Source organism: Pongo pygmaeus, chromosome 7 (genome assembly GCF_028885625.2).
Source record: "Pongo pygmaeus isolate AG05252 chromosome 7, NHGRI_mPonPyg2-v2.0_pri, whole genome shotgun sequence".
Lineage (NCBI taxonomy): Eukaryota > Metazoa > Chordata > Mammalia > Primates > Hominidae > Pongo > Pongo pygmaeus.
This window is the reverse complement of record NC_072380.2, coordinates 58,821,561-58,840,026: the sequence shown is the minus strand read 5'-3', so window position 1 is coordinate 58,840,026 and position 18,466 is coordinate 58,821,561. Positions and strand designations below refer to the sequence as shown.

The 18,466-nt window shown below is 42.5% G+C and overlaps 1 long non-coding RNA gene across 1 annotated transcript; it reads left to right on the top strand.

The window, feature by feature from the left end:
* The first annotated feature begins 528 nt into the window (after positions 1–528).
* On the top strand, positions 529–18,466 carry LOC129042295 (uncharacterized). The gene is made up of 4 exons (XR_008504099.2): positions 529–668; positions 1,679–1,850; positions 9,373–9,536; positions 16,309–18,466. It is a non-coding gene; the product is annotated as an uncharacterized LOC129042295 (long non-coding RNA).

Sequence of the window (18,466 nt, the reverse complement as noted above, 5' to 3'; positions counted from 1 at the left end):
TTCGGGAGGCCGAGGCAGGATAATCACTTGAACCCAGGAGGTGGAGGTTGCAGTGAACCGAGATTGCACCACTGCACTCCAGCCTGGCGACAGAGCAAGACTCTGTCTCAAAAAAAACAAAACAAACAAACAAAAAATGAAGATGTATATTTCTTATAGTAACCACAAAATGAAATTCTTGGGGGGAAAATCCAATGCAAAGTAAATAAACACATGAAAGCTTTCAGGGCCCCCACAGGCTAAATGATCCTCATGAGAGTGGCATAAAAGCCCCCATTCTTCTGTGTTTATCTGTTGGCCGAGTTCCAAGTCTAAGAGCAAAATATGAAAGATGTGGGGGCGCGGGAGGGCCTAGAGAGTGAGGAAGGACCTTGATCTCTGTTCTATATCTTCCTCCCTGACTTGCCCTGTCCCCAGAAAACCAAGAGACTGGTTTCTGTGCAGCACCATCACCAGCACCATCACCATCACCATCATAATAATCATAATGATGATCATCATCATAATCATCATCATACTCACCAACACCCAGGGCCACCACCTGCTGACCTACCCTGAGCACCCCTTTGCTCAGGCTGCTGGGGCCAGGCTTTCCAGGCCACACAGTCTTGGACAGGTCGAGTGGTGCAAAGGCAATGCCAAGGAGGGTGCTGTGTCCCTTCTGACAGGTGAGAAAAAGGCTTCAGAAAGTTGCATGGCAAGAAAAGTCAGCCCCAGTCCTGAGGCAGCTGGAAGGTGTTGGCAGCTCTTGCTGCGTCCAGGTCCTGGAGACAGAAAGCCCCGCAGCTCCAGGCATCCGAGTGCAAAGAGTCCACAGAGGCCCCTGCAGAAGAAGTAGGTGCCTGGATACCTCCCCCAGGGACTCCCACATTCTGTTCTCTTTTAATCTTCTCAAGTGGGTGTCAATATGTCAGTTTGAACAATCAAAGCAGGGAGAGACAGAATGAGAGCCCCTGTATTGGGAGAATCAGGAAATGGCTCAACTTGGGGTTCTGATTTTCATTTGCAGCTTTTGCTTTTTGTTTTTACTTCTATTTATTTATTTATTTTACAAACAGACCACGATACTAGGCATTATTGCATGGCTTGCAAATTTTGGAAAAGTAGGAGGTGGAGCAGGTCTCAGCTCAGACCTACTTAGGGTCATCCACCCCTAGCCTCATGAAAACCCTGGCCTGGGGCTTTGAGCTGACACCCTGACATCTTAGAACTCACAGTAAAACAGGAGTTCAGCAGGACTGGTTTCACCAGATACAGGTCACAAAGACCTCGCTGATAAAACAGGTAAAGAAGCTGGCCAAAATCCGCCAAAACCAAGATGTCAGTGGAAGTGACCTCTGGCTGTCCTCACTGCTCATCATATACTAATTACAATACATTAGCATGCTAAGAGACACTCCCACTAGCACCATGACAGTTTACAAATGCCGTGGCAATGCCCAGAAGCTACCCCATATAGTCCGGAAGTGTGAGGAACCCTCAGTTCTGGGAATTCCCTTGGAATTTCCTGGGAATTCCAGGACAATTCATGAATAATCCACCCCTTATTTATCATATGATCAAGAAATAACCACAAAAATAGCCAACTATCAGCCCTTGAGGCTGCTCTGCCTATGGAGTAGCCACCCTGTTATTCCTTTACTTTCTTAATAAACCTGCTTTCATTTTATTCTGTCAGCTCACTTTTGAATTCCTTCCTGTGTGAAGCCAAGAACCCATGTGACCTCCAAGGCTGCTCCTCAAATTTGGGATTCACCCTGTGATATCTTTTCTGGTGATCATTAAGGGATGATGGAGACCTCTCTCTGGACCACAAATTAAGACTGATCAGTACCATTTGGACCTGACAGGTGGGTCGGTCTCCTCTGTCCAGATTCAACTCCCTACCTTTCTTTCCCCTTCAATTTTGGCTGCTCTGTTCTTTCATATGCTGTTTATTTAAAGTTGGAGAAGTAACCATGAGACCTCTGCTGTAGCAGCCTGACTGCAGTCTCCCATTGTCTGGTGCCCTGGACAGGAGCCCACCTGGCTGGCCATGTCTTTTGTAATCCACCTGGTTGCCCCTTCTCTTGTACCCTCTGTCTGTAGTTTGTAAAGATCGGCTGTTTTACTTTTTTTTTAGTGCTGAAATCCATGTGCATGTTTATTCCATTGTTACATTTGTAGTCTCTGCGTTGGGCAGTTGTCTCTACTCGTTGTGAGGCAGGGCACTTTCCTTGATTGAATTTTTTTCTTTTGTTATTTTGATAGATCCCCCATTGTGCTGACCCTGGGATGCCAGGGTCACTTTATTCTGTGGTCTCAAATGTTTTTGGTCTCCTGTGCTCCCCACATCCCAGCCTTTCTGCACTCCTCTGCTTTTTTTTTTAACTCTGGCCCTAAACATTTGTGTAGTTTGACTGCTTAACCTAACCACATCTCATTCCATTTGTCTTTCCTCTGTACCCTCAGTTCGTTAATCAACAATACTGATTATTAATGATCTCGATAGACTGTAACCATTAAAGTTGTTTTCTCCATAGAGGGATGTATTTGAACTATTCATCATTCAAGAAAAATCTTTCTGTGTGAAGTGAGTTTTTTTATGATAGAGGAAAACTAATGATACTATAAAAACAATTGTTTTCCCACTTTGTTTTTTAGAGATGTGTTAAGTTTTGCAGCCTGTCTGGAAATGGACTTAAATATCATTAAACTGCCTTGCTGCTGGTCATGTAGGCTGTCTCAGGTTCTGAAAGGGAGAAGGCAAAGGTGCTGAGGTTCACTGATAACCACCCTCTGGATGCTCTGGGGTTTGTCAACATTTTGGATGGAGACTTTTATTGGCTGATACCTGGGTACTCAGTTTTTTTCAGCATTTGGTACTGTTGGCCACCCCCTGGATGCTCTGGGATGTTAGGCACTGGCATTCCTTCTAGGACTGTGGATTAGAGTCCTTTCCTAGGGGAATCTTGGTCTTGCATTTTGTATTTTACCCTAAAGTTATCATTTTCTCTAAAGTGTTTTCTTTGCTTAATGTCATGTTAACACTTTGGTACAAGAGATGAGAATTTGCAGGGGAAAATAACTGGGCTCTTGCTACACTGAGAAGAACTTTTGTGTTTAGTAGAGATCCTTGTTAGACAATGGCACATCTTTGTTTATGTGTGTGTATACATGCCTAGATGTGTTTATGTATATGTACATTTATTATGTTATATATTGTGTGTATGGAGTACCAAATTGGCTTATAAATAAAAGAGCACTCGTAAGTTCAATATATAAGTATTTTTCAAGTTAATGTGACTTAAGTTCACTAAAATTTAGGGTTACTGAAAATTCATATGTAATTCTGTATATAAAATGTGCCAAAGAAGATATCCTCTTATTGAAAAAAAATTAGACCAATTCAAACGTTATTTAAAGTGGGGGTTTTAAATGTGGATTTAGGAAGATAATAGAAAGTAGAATAAGAAAAAAAACAGTAAGTAGGGGAGAGAGATGTGAAGAGAGTTATGAATATGAAGATGTATTTTTGGTAAGGAAGGTAATAAAGAAAAGAAATTTTATATGAGAAAGAATCTTACATAGCATGTTCTTGTCCCAAAGTAGAATGATTGATTATTTAGAAAAGAGGGAAATACAGGACAAATCAGAAAGTCCAAACCTGTCATAGATGGTCTGTGTAAGTTATGATAAGGTTCATAAAAGGGAATTTATTAACAATTTTATAATTAAATTAGCCATAACTGAAACAAAATTTATTTATAATAGTCTATCTAAATTTTGGTTCCCTATATTTAAAGAGTTGTTTCTTGTAAGTATTGGTTTGCTTTCAGTAAAATTGCAAGAAATATTGACAATTATAAAATCTGTTTCCTTTTAAGGCTTCTCATATTTATATCTGTTCCTTTTCCCTTGAAAGGTTACATCTTTTGCAAGCTCAAAAATGACTACTCTAGATTCCTCCTGGGAAAACAAATATGGCACTCACCTCATGCTGTAACTGAGTATCTAAGGCTTTGGTCTTCCACGGTGGTGGCTGGGGTTCAATTCCTGGCTTAGGGAATGAGTTATTTCTGGTTTGATACTTGTGGGACTTTTGCCATTTATTTATTCTTTTTCCTCCCATGGCCAACTTACTGCAAGGGCATTCCCCCAAGGATGGTGGGCAACCCAAAGCCAATTAGCCTAATTAACCAAGTCTGATTTCCTGACTTCAGTTTTCTTTGAGCTAACTTAGGGGTGATCTAGATACAGTAAAAATCACTCACCAGCTGTTTGGAGGCAACTCATGTGTCCATGGTTAAGTTGTAACCTTAGTTAAGGCTTATTGGTTTCACCTGGGGAAATACCAGTGAGGGAAGAAAAATGTTCAAAAGCCAGAGGTTTCAGCTCTTTGTCCTGGATAGAGTCTGCTATTAAGAGATTTAAAATAATGTTTTTAAAAAAGAGCTCTATGGTTAAAAGTCAGCTTAATTAAAAATGAAGATCCAAGCTATATATATTTAAAAGGCTATATGCTTTTTCTATTTTTGGATTTTGGGTTTTTTGGAGAAAAAGTGGGTTTCTTTTGGTTTTTCTTCTAAGTTGACTATATTATTTCCCCAGTCTGTCTTCTTGCCACCCTAATGTCTGTATGAAAGGACCTTATGTAATTTCTGAGAGTTGGGCCGGGCATGGTGGCTCACGCCTGTAATCCTAGCACTTTGGGAGGCCAAAGCAGGCGGATCACGAGGTCAGGAGATCGAGACCATCCTGGCTAACATGGTGAAACCCTGTCTCTACTGAAAACACAAAAAATTATCTGGGCGTGGTGGCGGGTGCCTGTAGTCCCAGCTACTTGGGAGGCTGAGGCGGGAGAATGGTGTGAACCTGGGAGGCGGAGCTTGCAGTGAATGGAGATGGTGCCACTGCACTTCAGCCTGGGCGATAGAGCGAGACTCCATCTCAAAAAAAAAAAATTTCTGAGTCTGGGACTCTGAGAAAAACAGAGGAGGCACCACAGACCCTATTTGGAGAAAAACCTCTGTTTTCCTCATGGAAACCCAGAAATTGTAAGCAGGTAGATCCTTCTCAAAATCTAAGTCTTTGATCTATTTTGCATTGTGTTACATGACTTTTGACTTTTGGGGGCATCACAAATTGCCTTATGAAAAAACTTTTAGCCTTAGCATATAATTGAAAGCTAGAAAATATACCTTTGGGGATGGCTAGTAGCAGTTACGAGGGTGAAATACTCTGCTCTTTGCATGTTTGTATAAGAAAAGCATGCTTTTGGCCACTTGGAAGATATGGAAGCATTCCCAATCCCACTGAGAGGTGAGACTCCCATGGGAGATGGGCTAATTATTGACTGGACTAATTGGTTTTGAGTTGCCCACCAACCTTGGGGAAATGCCCTTGCCAAAAAATGCACAGTAAAAGCATTGCACTGTCTCATCCATGGTGTTTCCTTTTTTGCGATGACCCAGGATAAGGTATACAAATGGGATTTTTTTACCTGCGGAGATCTGTTTTGACTTCCAGCTGTGCCCACCTATTAGGCCCTAAAAACTGCATGTTTTCTTGGCTTTGTTCCTGAAAACGCTTCACCCTAAAGCCAATAATTAAGAAATTTACATCTTTAAGAAAATCTGCATGTGTCAGTATGTCTGCTTTTCTTGCCCATCTTGACTAAACTTTCACTGACACCATTTTTTCACCAAAAATTATTCCTTTAAAAATGTATATTTGGAACTGCCTGGCTGACAGTTGTTTAGGGCAAGGGAACAGATAATCAAGAGACTGTTGGTTTAAAATTAAAAAGGAAAACTTAAAAACGAGCAAATAGAAAGCCTTATCACCCTACCAGATCTACATCTGTCTGTCTATATGTGTTGTGTGTGTAATGTTTCACTACCAAAATATATAAAAGAGCTATAATTAATTGGCTTTTAAAAAGCACTTAAATATTTTGCCAGAAAAATTTTAAAAATGCCTTTTAGTTCACATGACTCATAAGCTTTTCTTTTTTTTTTTTTTAAGAAAAGACATTTTAAAATTGCTGGTAAAACATTCTTCAAAATTTAGATATTTGGTGAAAATTAGGCAGATCACATATTAGGTTTGCTAAATGCTTTAAGATCAGAAACTGCTTTTATGACTTTTTTTTTTGAGATGAAGTTTTGCTCTTGTCACCCAGGCTGGAGTGCAATGGCATGATCTCTGCTCACTGCAACCTCTGCCTGCCTGGTTCAAGCGATTCTCCTGCCTCAGCCTCCCAGGTAGCTGGGATTACAGGCACCCGCCACCACGCCCGGCTAATTTTTGTATTGTTAATAGAGGCAGGGTTTCATCATGTTGGCCACGCTGCTCTTGAACTCCTGACCTCAGGGTATCTGCCTGCTTCGGCCTCCCAAAGTGCTGAGATTACAGGCATGAGCTACCACACCCAGCTTTGTGTGACTTTTGGTAATTGTTCCACTGGCCTGCTTTAGAGCCATTAGATTCTAGACAAGGCCTAAGGATCTGTGGAATTAGCCATGCCCCGTGGCTATGCTGGAAAGCATCAGGCTATCTGCAGTTCTGTGCTGTATCCTAGGCTTTTCACTTGGTACATAATTAGAATTGCTCACACTAAAAAAATAAAAATTATATGTTCTTGGTAAAAAGGCATGAGAATGTGGTTTTAAAAATAAAGTAGGCCTGGCATGGTGGCTCACGCCTGTAATCCCAGCACTTTGGGAGGCCAAGGCAGGTGGATCATGAGGTCAGGAGATCGAGACCATCCTGGCCAACATGGTAAAACCCCATCTCTATTAAGAATACAAAAATTAGCTGGGCGTGGTGGCACGAGCCTATAATCCCAGCTACTCGGGAGGCTGAGGCAGGAGAATCACTTGAACCTAGGAGGCGGAGATTGCAGTGATCCAAGATCGGCCATTGCACTCCAGCCTGGTAACAGGGTGATACTCCGTCTCAAAAAAAAAAATAAAATAAAGTAATTTTGTTTAATTTAGATGGTTTAATAATTGTTTTAAGTTAAACAAATAGGAAAAACTGAAGGTTTAAGCAAGTTGTAGAAGATTTGTGAAAAATTAACCTTGTAAAGAATTCTGTGTGTCAGCAAGTTGACTAAAAATAAAAGGGTATTATATAGTTTTTTCATAAATTGGATATTAAAATAAAAGCACACTGATTCAGGGCCAGAATCTGAGCCCATATGTCAGAATAACAGTGGTTTTTTTTTGCACATTAATCTGCTTTTTAACATAAAATTATAAAGGGTTATAAAAGGTTTATGGAAATCTTAGCATATCGTCAAACCAATTAAAATCAAATAGGTTTGTTTATAAGATTTTATTTAAAATTAGTTTTAGCATTAATAAGGCACTAATGCAAATGTGGAATTTGTTTTCTCTTTTGAACAAGATTACTGTATAATATTGAGAGACAGCCGGGTGTGGTGGCTCATGCCTGTAATCCCAGCACTTTGGGAGGCCGAGGCAGGGGGATCACCTGAGGTCAGGAGGTCAAGACCAGCCTGGCCTACATGGTGAGACCCCGTATCTACTAAAAATACCAAAGAATTAGCTGGGCATGGTGGTGGGCACCTGTAATCTCAGCTACTCAGGAGGCTGAGGCAGGAGAATCGCTTGAACCTGGGTGGTGGAAGTTGCAGTAAGCCAAGATCGTTCCACTGTACTCCAGCCTGGGCAACAGAGTGAGACTCCATCTCAAAAAAAAAAAAATATTGAGAGACAATAAAAGTTATTTTGCCTTTTAAATGAACTAAAACAAAAGTGGAGTGAAACAGGACAGATTCAGATAGGCTTGTGCTATCTTTATTGTATCTTGTTGCTTGGAAAGCTGAGTCTCCCCTCTATCAGTAAGTTAAGGTTTTTATCTTTTTGAAATCTTTGCATGATCATTTTGGCTAAATAAACGACTTATAGTGACCTGGGATTTTATTTTATAATATCAAATGTTTTAAACAATTGATATTTGCCAAACTTTTCAAAATCAAATTCTAAACTATGTTTTTTTGACCTGATTAATCCCTTTTGATATTAGATTTTCCAATTTCCAAAAAAGACATATTCAGCTCATTTGATATATTAAAATTATGCATGAAGCATTGTCAAATATAAAATGGTATTTAACTTTCTTTGAGTTATGTTCATATAAATATGTTTTAGTATGTTACAAAATTACATAAAATTTCTATAATTCTGATATGTCTCAGTATATATTAGCAGAAATAATTATAATTGTTAAGTTAAATTGTTGTGTAACACAAAAATCACCAAATTTCCTTATCAATTGAGTCTTTAACTGTGGCTGTCTTAAGACTTTTGTTATCCACAGGAAGTTGTTGTCTTGTTGTAATCCTTTTCAAAAGGTGGTTTAGAATCAGCTATAGGACCCTAATGGGTGCTGTTAAATGCAGATCTCTGATAGCTTTAAAAATTATGCCATTGAGCCAGGCGTGGTGGCTCATGCCTGTATTCTCAGCACTTTGAGAAGCCAAGGCAGGCAGATAGCTTGAGCTTAGGAATTCCAGATCAGCCTTGGCAACATGGCGAAACCCTGTCTCTACAAAAAATACAAAAATTAGCCAGGTGTGGTGGCACATGCCTGTAGTCCCAGCTACTCATGAGGCTGAGGTGGGAGGATCGTTTGAGCCTGGAATGCAGAAGTTGCAGTGAGCTGAGATCACGCCACTGCACTTGAGCCTGGGCAACATGAATGAGACCCTGTCTCCAACAAAAAAGAAAAATAAAGAAAAAATAAAATTAAATTTAAAAATGGTGCCATTGAAACAGAAGAAAAACTTCTAGGACTGTTGTAGAAAGCTAATATATTCATAAGGACTGCTGGCTCAATATCCATGCTATAAAGAGTTAATGGCATAGACTAACTCTTTATGTTACATAAAGATTACATAATGGCATGTAATCTTTTGTGATGTTTTGTGCTTTGAATGTTTCTGATCCCTTCTGTTGTTTTTTAGAGTCAAGAAAACTTCTTCTTCTTTTGAGCTATTTACAGCTTTTAGCAATTGAATAAATTATAGTCCTGTGAGCAAAATTTGGAGCATATTTCTTTCTGTCTACCTAATTTATCTAGAATTTGAAAACCATTTATGAGTACTCTTAACTTATAGCAATATAGTTATTTGCATAAGTGCAGTAGAAATCTGTTTTCTTTTGTAATAGGACAGTAGTTATTTTACCAAGACTTTGACTGGAATGGCATGCTTTTGAGTATAAACAGACTGCTTTATGGAATCAAGGTTGACATATAAGGCCAATAAAAGCCCTTTAGAAAAACTGGCCACATACCTTATCTGTGCAGTACCTGTACAGTGTTCCTGACCTGTGGTAAATAAAGAATGTCACTTTCTGACAGGCCCAGGAGCCTCCGGTTATCTTGGGACCTCAAGAGGAGAGGAATTCACCCAACTCATAGAGATACTTGCAAGCACAGATAAATCTGAGGCTTCTTCAGGACAAGCCTTCCTGCTGTCACAGAGGAGCTACAAAGAGGAAAACTTGCCAAAATCACTAGATCAGGTAGCAAGAGATATCTATGCCTCTGTGTGGCTGAGCTCAAGAAAAAAAGTAATTTATGTCAAAATATATTTAAAGAGGTTTATTCTGAGCCAATATGAGTGACTGCAGCCTGGGGTTACACAATCTTACGAGGTCCTGAGAAAGCATGCCTAAGGTGGTGAGATTACAGTTTGCTTTATACATTTCAGGGAGACAGGAATTGCATGTAAAGTCATAAATAAATACATGGAAGGTATGCATTGGTTCATTTAAAAAAGGCAGAATATCTCCTACTAGGGGAGAGGGGCAGTGCTTTCGAGTCATAGGTGGGTTTTGAGGATTCTTTAGTGGACAGTTCATTGAGAGAGTTAAGCTATTATCTAAAGACTTGAAGTTACTAGAAAGGAACACCTAAGTTAAGATTAGTGGGTTATGGAGCCAAGGTTCTTGTTATGTAGATGAAGCCTCATAGGTGGCATCCCTCAGAGAGGATAAACGGTGAATGTCTCTTTTCAGACCTTAAAATATGTCGGGCTCTCCTAGATCCATGAAAGGCCTAGAAAGGGAAGGCCTGGCTGCATGAATGGAGATTCTCAAAAGATGCAAATTTCCCACAAAAACAGTTTGCAGGGCCATTTCAAAATACAGGAAAAATATATTTTGGGTTATAATTTTTATTTCCTTCAGGGTCTGCTATCTGTCATGTGATGCTATACCAGAGTCAGGTTGGAAAGTAAGTCACATTGTACCAGATTAATACAAATCTGCCTAACTAGATGTTATGGTTTGTAGGTCCCTTAGATAGGAATTTAGGCAAGAAAAAAAAGAGTTTAGTCTTGTCCATGAAAAGAGTCAAGCTCTGTAAAGTATTTAAAGAGTTTATTCTGAGCCAAATATGAGTGACCAATGGCCTGTGACACAGCCCAGGAGATCCTGAGAAAAAATGCCCAAGGTAGTTGGGATGCAGTGTGGTATTTTATTTTATTTTATTTTATTTTATATTTTGAGATAGAGTTTCACTCTTGTCACTCAAGCTAGAGTACAATGGCGTCATCTCAGCTCACTGCAACCTCCGCCTCCTGGATTAATGCGATTCTCCTACCTCAGCCTCCTGAGTAGCTGGGATTACAGGTGCCCACCATGCCCAGCTAAGTTTTGTACTTTTAGTAGAGACGGGGTTTCACCACGTTGGCCAGGCTGATCTCGAACTCCTGACCTCAGGTGATCCACCTGCCTCGGCCTCCCAAAGTGCTGAGATTACAGGTGTGAGCCACTGCGCCCAGTCTGCAGTGTGGTTTTATACACTTTAGGGAAACATGAGACATCAATCAGTACATGTAAAATGTGCATTGGTTCTATCTGGAAAGGTGGGACAACTGGAAACTTGGGGAGTGACTTCCAGGTCATAGGTGGATTTGAAGATTTTCTGACTGGCCATTGGTTAAGTCATTATTTAAAGACCTGGAATCAAAATAAAGGAATGTCTAGGTTAAGATAGGAGTTTTGGAGACCAAGGTTTTATGCAGATGAAGCCTGCAGATAACTGACTTCAGAGAGAATGGATTGTAAATGTTTCTCATCAGACTTAAAGAGTCTGTTCTATCAGTCTTAAGGTCTCTGTGTTAGTGTTCGTGCTGGTCAGCTGTGCCTGAATTCCAAAAGGAAGGAAGGCATGATAAGCCATGTTCAACTCCAGCTTCCCATCATGGCCTGAACTCATTTTTCTGGTTAACTTTGGAATGCCCTTGGCCAAGAGGAGGGTCCATCAGTCAATTGGAAGGTTTAAGTTTTACTTTATAGTTATCAGGCTGTAAACGGAACCACCTAGGATGTTAGTTTATGAAACTAACTTGTTCTGAGACTATAGGAAGGTTGTGTGGAGGGAAGACCCAATGGTGTGAGGGGATTAATCCCCTGTGCTTCTCCTCGAGCTCTGGGAACTGGGGAGGAAGCAGCTGAGGGTTGGGGGTTGATTTGTCAGAGATGTTGGAACCAGAGTGACTCCATCTTGAATAGGGCTGGGTAAAATGAGGCTGAGACCTGCTGGGGTGCATTCTCAAGGGGTTAGGCAGTCTTAGTCACAACATGTTTGTAGTTAAGGGAACAGATTAATAATACTAAACAGACGCAGGACTTAAGAGACTCAGGAAATGTCCTGATGTCCCAGTATCTTAAGAACAAGAGCCCTCTTAGTTCTTAGTTTAAGAATATTTTGCTTTAAAGATAAAAATACAGATTCTTGTGGAAGACAGTAGTTACACAAGATGAACACTGTTTTGTCATGAGCCCTTGTAGTGAAGCACATCTCCCCCATGATTTTTTTGCTGTGCTCTCTTGTACATAAACAGGAATTGTACCTAAGGTGGGCATGTTCCTCCTCTTGCTTCTGGAAATGCCCTGCTCTGCCTGTGGAGTAGCCATTCTTTCATTCCTTTACTTTCTTAATAAACTTGCTTTCACGTTACTCTGTGGACTCTCTCTGAATTCTTTCCTGTGCAAGATCCAAGAACCCTCTCTTGGTGTCTGGATCAGGACCCCTTTCTGATGGATGGATAGATGGTGTCTGCCATGCAGCCATTGCTGAGCCAGACTCAGGGAGAAGGGGCAGAATCTCACAGTGGACTTCAACCAGACTCAGTCTGGTGGAATGTTCACAGCCACACAGGGGGCCCTCGAGGGGGCCCAGTGTGACAGCAGAAGTGAGAGGTGTGTGGGCAAAGGAGCAGTTCATTGAGACTTCAGTGGATCCAGTATAGAGGAAGAGCAACTGGCCACGTGGTTGGGGCAGAGGGCACTTTGAGAGAGGGTGGGATGAGGGGAGAGTTTCCAGAGATGAGGCCTGCAGGGGAAATGCAAGACCTCCCAAGGAATTAGCAAGTGGCTTGGTGTGTCTCAGGGGGTGGGATTCTAGTCCTCTGGATGGGGACAGCTGCCCTGGAGCAGCCCTGGGAGAGAGCTTAGGAAGGAGGCTCACCCGAGAGCAGCTGTGACTTCTGGAGCTGCACAGTTGATTCTTCCCAAGTGAGACACACAGAGGTTTTATTTTCATTGCCTTTTTCTGAGATTCTTGACTATGTTAACCTGGGGTAAGGGATGTGAGAGAAAGCAAGAACCCCCTTTTTAAGGGGCCTGCAGACCCCAAACACAGAAATAAAGGAAAATTCTGCGTTCCTCTGAGGGCAATTCCAGGCACTTCGCAATCCCCAACAAGTAAATAAGTGACTTGTTAAGAAGACAACAGTAGGCTAAAACAATAGCTAAAGAAGTTAGAGTCCCAGAGATATTAGCTTTCCCTACAGAAACCAATGATAATCTCTTAGCTTATGTCCCTGAGTTGTCTTTCAGAGGCTTGGATCCCCACTGACATATTTCCCCAGATAAAGGGGAAGTGAAGACTAAACTTTAACTACCATTTTTGGTTCTAAGTTTCTTCCCAAGGGGTTTAGAGAAAGTCACTCCTCATAACCAGTTAACATTCTTCTACTGACCCCAAATGTTTAAACAAAGCTTCTCTATTTTAGTCAACTGCAAATCAGAAGATCTCTGAATCTACCTATGACCTGTAAGTCCCTGCTTCGAGATATCCCACCCTTTGGGGCCAAAACAACGTGTAACTTCTGTGTATTGATTTGTGATTTTGCCTGTAGCTTCTGCTTTCCTGAAATGTACTACTAGTTTTAAAAACCCTTATCTGCAAGCCACCGGGGAGTTCAGATTTTAAGCAGGAGCCCACCAGATTCTCCTTGCTTGGTGCCCTGCAATAAACGCCTTCCTTTCTATTCACTGCAAAACCCTCAGTTTAGGTATCTGGTTTTACTGCACTGGGTGAGTGGACCCCAGTTAGATTCTATAACAAGCCCTGGGCGTTCTCAGGCAGCCAGGGGAGGAGGTAGTTACTGATTCTTCCCCAGTCTTTGGGGAGCATCAATCTTGCAGAAGGTGCTTCTAGGCAGAAGCCTGAGCAGCAGCAGCACCTCCTGACTGATTCCCATAGGCTTAGCCTCAGGGCCTCCCAGCCCAGAGACCAGCCCACAGGTCACATTCCTTTCTCTTGCAGTGGGGTATGTGTGCATGTGCATGCATGTGCAAGTGTGTGTGTGTGTGTGTGTGTGTGCGCGCGCGCGCATGTGCGTGCATGTCTTCGCAAATTCATTCTGGACTGCCCCTGCTTCTCTCCATCACTGTTGCCCATCTGCAGGCCGTGGCCTGTATTGCATGAGGAGGGCAGCTGTGAAATTTACTTGGGGAGGATCCCTTCCCCTCCCCACCCTCTCAAATCCACTCAGAACTGGTATTTCAGGGAGAGCCTTGGAATACACAAGTCCAGTGCTTTAAAAGTCAGCCTCAGAAAGGGAGGGGAACAATTCTGTTCCTCCTGGGTGTGGCAGCTGAAAATACCTGGAAATAGATGTGATGTGCTTAGAGTCCTGAGAAGACAGGGTGGGGCCTCAAGCCCCAGACACTGAGGGGTCCTGGATCAGTGTTCCAGGCTGGAGGTGCTGGCCTCACAATGCCCTTACCTGCAACTCAGTGAGGAAAAGGGTTGCACACACACGCCCCCAACCTGCTTCCTCTCCCTTCCCTCAGTCTACAGCCTTGAGAACTAAGAGCTCACCTAAGCTTTCATCAGTCTCTGCTGTATGTGTGCTCTTGTCTTTGTGTGTGTGATAGTGTTTGTAGATTTTACCACCATACTTGGACGCTTGTATTTTTTACAGAAAAAAAATATAGTCACTATCTGAAATATAAGACAATGAAAAGTACATAAAGTCAGCTCCTTGTCATTCATTCAGTGAATATTGAGCACTAGGCTTTCCCAGATACTGGTACCGGGAGTATTGGTGTGAATACAGCAGCCACAGTGCCTGCCCTTAAGAAGCTGACATTCTAGTGAGGGAGACAGACACAAAACAAGTTAATGTGAAATTACCAAGCATGGCACATGCCTATGAAGAAAAGAATAAGGTTCTGGAAGAGAGAGGACCTCAGGGCATCTCCTAAATCCTTATCCATACCCATATCCTTACAATCAATCATGTTCTCCAATGGCTTATTTTAGTGATTTATACATCTTGGTTCAACATCAGAACCATCTGAGGAACTTTTATTTTCTGTACTATGGAAATCTATACCTCACCTGACCTCCTGAATCAGAATTTTCACCCAAGGAGCTATACATTTATGAAGCTCCACAGATTACCTTGAGACATGCAAGTTTGAGGACCGTTGGCCCATTTAAGGGGCTGTGCACACACGACTCTTGTTTTCCATGGTGAAAATAGAGGCGAGCTCAACATTCCTGACCCAGCATGTCTTTCAGATGGTTCCATAGTACCACCTCCTGAGCTCCTGAGCCCGTTCAGCTTTGGCCTGTGGGGTTCCTTTTTTTTTTTTTTTTTTTGAGACAGAGTCTCGCTCTGTCACCCAGGCTGGAGTGCAGTGGTGCAATCTTGGCTCACTGCAACCTCCGCCTCCTGGGTTCAAGCGATTCTCCTGCCTCAGCCTCCCAAGTAGTTGGGATTACAGGCACCCACCACCATGCCTAACTAATTTTTGTATTTTTTTTTTTTAATTAGAGACGGGGTTTCGTCATGTTGGCCAGGCTGGTTTCGAACTCCTGACCTCAGATGATCTGCCTGCCTAAGCTTCCCAAAGTTCTGGGATTACAGGCATGAGCCATCGCGCCTGGCTGGCCTGTGGGGTTCTTGTAAGCGTGGCCATGGCCCCTGCACCCAACAGTGCTTTGGTGGACTGAGAGGAAGAAGGCAAAGGGGCTTCCCCACTGACCCTATTGTGCTGTGGGAGGAAGGCCTGACTGGACACATGCAGGAAATTGCTCTGTTTTGGAATCATGTGAGGACATGTGTGTGAGTGTGCATCTGTGTATGTGTGCTTGTGTGACTTTACATGTGTGCACGTGTGTATGTGTGATGGTGCATATCTGTCTATATGTGTGTGTACGTGCCTGTGTGCCTGGGCATGTGTGTGTGTGTGCGTATCTGTGTATATGTGCATGTGCGTCTCTGTGTGTGTATATGTGTATGTGTGACTGTGTGTGTTTGTGTGTGTGCACATTAATGGATTTAATATGTTTTTTAAAAAGGAAACCCTCTTTCAAGGCAAAATTCAATTGAATTTGACTCTGCAAATATTGTCAAAGAAAGACCATTTGATTTCATGGTAATTTTTATAATTGATGGAAAAGTGAACACTCTTAATCTTTTTAATTAATAGACTATTTTTAGAGAAGTTTTAAGCTTACAGAAATTCAGCAGAGAGCACACAGAGTTTCTAAGCATTCTTAGACTGTGGTCACCCAGTTTCTCATTGTTAACATCTTGCATTGGTGTGGTATGTTTGTTATAATTGACAAATAATAATTATTATTACTGACAAATAATAATAGTTATTAACTAAAATCTATAACCTACATTAGGCTTCAGCTTTGCGTTACGCACTCTTAAGAGTTCTGAGAAACGCATAGTGTCTCATATCCACCATTATGTGCCCTACAGAATAGTTCTAACAGAAAAATCCTGTGTGCCACCAATTTATCCTTTCTCTCCGACACTCATTTTAAGAAAGAAAATCTGCTGATGGAGGAACTGCTGAGGGATTCATGGCATCAGGTGTTTTAAGCTGCTCCGTGATGCTCACACTAACTTGTTCACACACAGTGCCATTTCTATTTCCGGTTATGTGATGCATGTTTTCCTAGTTTGCTATTTTTGATGTTGGGATAAATCCCATAATATAATGGTAAATTTATCATCTTTCTCCTCAAAATCTGCAGTTCTGCTGGAGGTCCTCCTTACCATTGATGGCTTCTTAGTGTGTGAGAGAGTCCACCCCCAGCCTGACAGTGCTGCTCCGTGCCTAGGTCCCTTCAGCCCTGGGCCCCACACTGACGTTACTGAAGACAACGCCCAGGACAGAGTCAGACCCTGCTTTGGGACGTGGTTAGAGAGCCCGCCTCAGACACAGCTCTGTGGATTCCCAGTGTGCCCTCTGCTGGAGGAAGGAGGCCCTGCTACTCACTCCCAAAGAAAGCAGCAATCATTTCACTGGGGAGGGAAGAAAATGCTCCCAAAGATGGGGTTAGGTTTGCCATAAACAAGATTACGTGGCAGGAAGGAGAAAACACCCATCTCCTTCCTTCAGCCCTTGAGCTTTCCAGAGAAGGAAAGTTGGATTGAGGTCACCAAGGGCTTGGAAGAGCTGATTTGGGGAGAGGCATCAACACTCATTCCTCAGTGTCTCAGCCCTGTGTGGTCGTGGGTCTGTGTGAGGTCTCAGCATCTGCCTCTCTCAAGGTCTCTCTTAGGGGACAGCAGGGTGAAAACTGCCGCAGGAAGGGAGGGGAAGCTGATTTGCATAAAGAACTTTTTCCCCTGTTGGGTCTGTAGAGCCATGAAAAGGCCCTGAGGACAACAAACCCCAGCAGAGAAGCCTAGCCCTCGTGACTGTCCCCACCATGGCCTGCATGATGCTTCTCCTTGGGCTCCTTGCTTATGGGTCACGTCAGGGGAAGGGACTCTGCATCCCTGGAGGGACCACACAAAGCAGGGTGCAGGTTACCCTTATCCCCATGACCATAACTCTGTCTCTCTTGTTGGTTTTGGGGGTGGATTCTCAGTCTGTGGTGACCCAGGAGCCATCACTCAGGGTCTTCTGGAGGGACGGTCACACTCACCTGTGCCCTGAGCTCTGGCTCAGTCTCTACCAGTCACTACCCCAGCTGGTACCAGCAGACCCCAGGCCAGGCTCTACACATGCTCATCTGCAGCCCAAACACCTGTCCTTCTGGGGTCCCTGGTCGCTTCTCTGGCTCCATCCTTGGGAACAAAGCTGCTCTCACCATCACGGGAACTCAGTAGATGATGACTCTGATCATTACTGTGTGCTGTACATGGGTAGTGGCAATTCCATAGTGATTTAAACCCATGAGGAGGTACAACTAAAACTTCTTTACATACTTAGAAAGATTCAGCCCTTAGAAGCAAGAGAGAAGGTGAGAGGGTGGGAATGTCAACACCATGAGCTGGGAGCCTCCTTGCCCCAGTGTCCTGTGCAAGGGTTCACTGCCAGGTGCCTTATCCAGTCTCTCCCAAGGTGTGTCCATCTCCCCAGTGTGACGCTTCCGTGAATACGTAAACTCAGGGTGAGTCACAGAGACGCCTGTGCTCCAGGAACTCTTCTTATTCAAAGAGAATCAACTGACATATGCTAATTCATTAATTTGTCCATGGAGACCAATTTAGTATTTTATTTATCACTGAAGTAAGGGCCTTGCTGAGTGCCCTGTTAAAAATGCAGTTCTCCAACCTAGACCTACTGAATCAGAAACTTGTGTTGGTGCCTAGTAATTTGTATTTAACAAGATGTACATGAGATTTTTGTTAGCATTAATATTTAGGAAGAGCCTACTTTTATTATCATGAATTATTCCTGGGGAATCTCTGTTTAAAATGATCTCAGGTAATATTCCATGACCGGACTCTCCTAAATTCCCATTCAAAACCTCCAGAATGCTCAGAAACAGACTTAAAATCTCAAGCCATGGCCGAATTTATAACTTTATTTCTGCAGACAAAGATGGAAGGAATTTCCAAAAACATACGTTCTTAGGTGCCAGGTGTGGTGACTCATGCCTATAATAACTAATACTTTGGGAGGCTGAGGCACAAGGATTGCTTGAGGCCAAGAGTTTGAGACCAACCTCTTCCACATAGTGAGATTCCATCACTACAAAAAAAAAAAAAAAGAAAAAAAAAAGACGTAAGCCCCTTTGGGAATTTCCAAGACCATAAGTTTTCTTAGCGTACATTTAGTAGCTCATATGAATATTTCTGTTATTAGAGACCGTCTCCTGTAGGACTGGCTCCAGAATCTCTTCTCCCTCTCACTGAGCTGACCTACCTGCAGCTCTGGTTCTTAGGATCTTTGTAAGA